The 3,558-nt window shown below is 32.8% G+C and overlaps 1 long non-coding RNA gene across 1 annotated transcript; it reads left to right on the top strand.

The window, feature by feature from the left end:
• The first annotated feature begins 414 nt into the window (after nt 1–414).
• Nucleotides 415–3,558, top strand: LOC127841363 (uncharacterized). The gene is made up of 3 exons (XR_008030946.1): nt 415–503; nt 1,312–1,458; nt 1,994–3,558. It is a non-coding gene; the product is annotated as an uncharacterized LOC127841363 (long non-coding RNA).

The raw sequence follows: 3,558 nt of genomic DNA, 5'->3' as shown, positions 1-3,558 counted from the left end.
GAATTTTCACATTTCTGGACGTTCAAATCATAATAAAATGCCCAAATTATTTTTTCATTCGAATTATTGTAGGTATCTTTATTCGAAATTGTTCTTCACTATTTAGTTTTTATATATATAGCTATATTAAAAATCAATGACATGTTGGTTCGATCCCCACAAGAACCTTTCACTTTACCTTTTTTTTCTTCTAATATAACCATTTCCTAGTTTATTTTTTATTTTTAATTTCAGTAGAAAATTATAATTATCTTAACTTTATACCAAAACTAGCTCAAACACTTAAACTTTTAATTAAGGTTTATTTTAAGTTAATTCTGCATCGCGGTGCATGATAGCGACTAATTTTAAGTATGCAATGGGTAGATTTGACCCCGCTGAAACACTTGAAGAGAGCATAGCTTTTGCGAGTGAGCAGCTACACCGGGGATGAACAACTTTTGTCACGTGACCGCAAAAGTCAACGCCGGTTGCAGAAACAGATTGTAATCTTGTACATTAAGGTAAGTTTTGTTGTTTTTTCATATAATCAAAATTTCAGTTTTTAACAAGTGATAGCCTATGACACAGTATACTAAATAAACTTTTATTTGAAATGATTCCATTGCCTTTACTGTTTCCACTTTCCGAGAACACTTCGACACAAAATTCTGAAATGCATTGCAAACGCTGTTTGTTTATGTGGTGTTGATGATTTTCTTTCAACAATATTGGTTTAACGACTGAATTAGTATGATTTTACACTTCATTTTAATATATTTAATAAGATTCATGACAAAAATAGCGGTGCAAATTGAAAAATATCTTATTTTTTTGTTTTGTTTTGTTTTGCAAACGCAGGTTGGTATTTCTTGAGCAATAGGAAATGGCAAACGCAGGTTGCGAGAATATTCAAAGGATAATGAAACGCACACTGTACACATTTTTGAAAGTCTTCTAAAATATGATATGGTTACAAATACGAAAATATTAACTATTCAACACAATATATGACTACGGAACTTCAATTGAGGACATTTAAACAGAGCGGAAATATGCTTATCAACACATTAAGTACTGTTACAAGTATATTGAACCACAACGTGCGTTGCCTCCTTTAAGCGGACCTCGAATGACGCTAAACGCGCCAAAACTCACGAAAATCCCGTGCATTAGTAAACACGCATGTTTATTGAACTGTGACGAAAAGAATAGCAGATAGTGTGTCACATCCAATCACTTGCGTTTCATATCTCTTTTGGTGTAGTCTTTAAAACTTTATAAAAACATTTTAGAAATATATTTTAACAAAAAGTAATTCTTTCATTACAGAAACATGACGCTCGTGTGTGAAATCTGTGGAAAGACATTTAAATCGAAGTGGGGGTTAAAGCTTCATGATAAGCGCCACAGAGGGACTGGACGATTCGCCTGTTGTGGAAAAACATTTTACACAAAACAGGCGTTCAACAGACACAGGTTTGTATTTTTTTTGTTTTTAGTACAATGCTAGGTTCTGTCGGTTTAAAAATCAAGATACAATTCAACATAGGTCATTGCATTCTGAGCGAAAGTATGTTTTTATAACCTAGTTGCAAAGCACTATTTAAAATGTTTTGAATGGTGTTTTCGAAAAAAGCCGGCTTTAAAACACTTAACACATTATTACTAGTGTGGTGCATATTGGTGTGCTCATTATAGTATTTAGTTTTTAACGACCATAATTGTCCAGATAAATTTCAATGCAAATTGTCACTGAACAATTGGAATTTACACCGTATAAATCCAGAATGTACGCGTTCCGATACTTCACGTATGTAATTGGACCCTTAAACATATTATTTAATGCGTATTTTGGATTTTGAAATGCGTAAATACGCGTTAACGCGCCTTATCTGGAGCGCTTCTGACGACCATCATTTTGTTAAGTTCCACATTGTTATGGATAATATTCTGTGTGTATTTTTCTGTATTGAATAATAATTCAACAGTTCCATTTGTTTTTGTTATATAGATGCAGCATTCATGGTGTTGAAAAGCCGTTCCCCTGTGAACAATGCGGCAAAAAGTTTTCAACCAAAGATGACCTGAATCGTCACGTCCGGAGGGAGGTTGCTGCAAAGCAATTTACCTGCTCAATTTGCAATGCAACGCTCCGGGAGAAAATTGACCTTCAGGCCCACCTTGCCACCCACAATGGAGAGAAAAACTTTGCTTGTGATATGTGTGAAAAGAGGTACAGGCACCGCAGTAGTCTATCAAAGCACAGATCTGCAAAGCACCGGGCCTAGTCATCTGTTGCATGACGATGATAAGACCAAGAATTATTTTTAATTCTTACCAATGTGCCGTGGTTATTTTCTTAATTATTGAAAATACAGACTGTCATACAATAATATATAGTATTACGCGTGTTTTTGCGTCTTAAACATTGTGTTTCATATCGTTTATCTTGTGTTGTTTTGTTTGATATTCCTGTTTTTAATAAGATTATTGTTGTAATATTTATCATTCTAATTTAAAATGATTATGATAATGGTTGATCTCATACAAATTATTGTGTTCATTATTGCTCATCTGTGATTACTGTTGATCTCAGCCCATGAATTGTGATTTATATTGATTATCTGTGATTATTGTTGATCTTATCAAAATAATTGTAATTTATGTTGATTATCTGTGAATTTTTTATCTTAACCTATTAATAGTGATTTATATTATCTGTGATTATTGTTGATCTTATCAAAATCATTGTGATTTATGTTGATTATCTGTGATTATTGTTGATCTCAACCGATTAATTGTGATTTATATAACCAGTGATTATTGTTGATCTTTTCAAAATCATTGTAATTTATGTTGATTATCTGTGATTATTGTTGATCTTTTCGAAATCATTGTAATTTATGTTGATTATCTGTGATTATTGTTGATCTTTTCAAAATCATTGTAATCTATGTTGATTATCTGTGATTATTGTTGATCTTTTCAAAATCATTGTAATTAATGTTGATTATCTGTGATTATTGTTGATCTTTTCAAAATCATTGTAATTTATGTTGATTATCTGTGATTATTGTTGATCTCACCATATCCGCTGGAATATACATTTGAGCCGCGCTCTGTGAAAAGGGGGTTTAATGCATGTGCGTAAAGTGCAGTCCACATAGGCTAATCAGGGACGGCACTTTCCGCTTTTATGATATGTTTTGTTAAAAGAAAGTCTCTTCTGAGCAAAAATCGAGTTTATCGGAAAGGTTTGTCCCTAATTAGCCTGTACGGAATGCACAGGCTAATATGTGACGACACCTTACGCACATGCATTAAACCCCCTTTTCACAGAGCGAGACTCATTTGTAATCTGCGATTTTTGTTTATCTATTTCGAATCAATATGATTAAAATATATTTTTGGTGAGTTAGCTTTTTGTCTCATTGGAATCATTGTGCGAATTGTCAACAATTACATGTAAATCTGTAATTCCTTCTCAAGTTGCACATAGGCCAGTTTAATGTTTTGCGTATAAGCTATTATTGCGATACGGGATATTCTTTGCAGCAATAAAACAATTAATCTGCA

This window comes from Dreissena polymorpha, chromosome 8 (assembly GCF_020536995.1).
Source record: "Dreissena polymorpha isolate Duluth1 chromosome 8, UMN_Dpol_1.0, whole genome shotgun sequence".
Lineage (NCBI taxonomy): Eukaryota > Metazoa > Mollusca > Bivalvia > Myida > Dreissenidae > Dreissena > Dreissena polymorpha.
The sequence above is the reverse complement of the archived record's forward strand: the minus strand, read 5'-3'. Positions and strand labels throughout refer to the sequence as shown.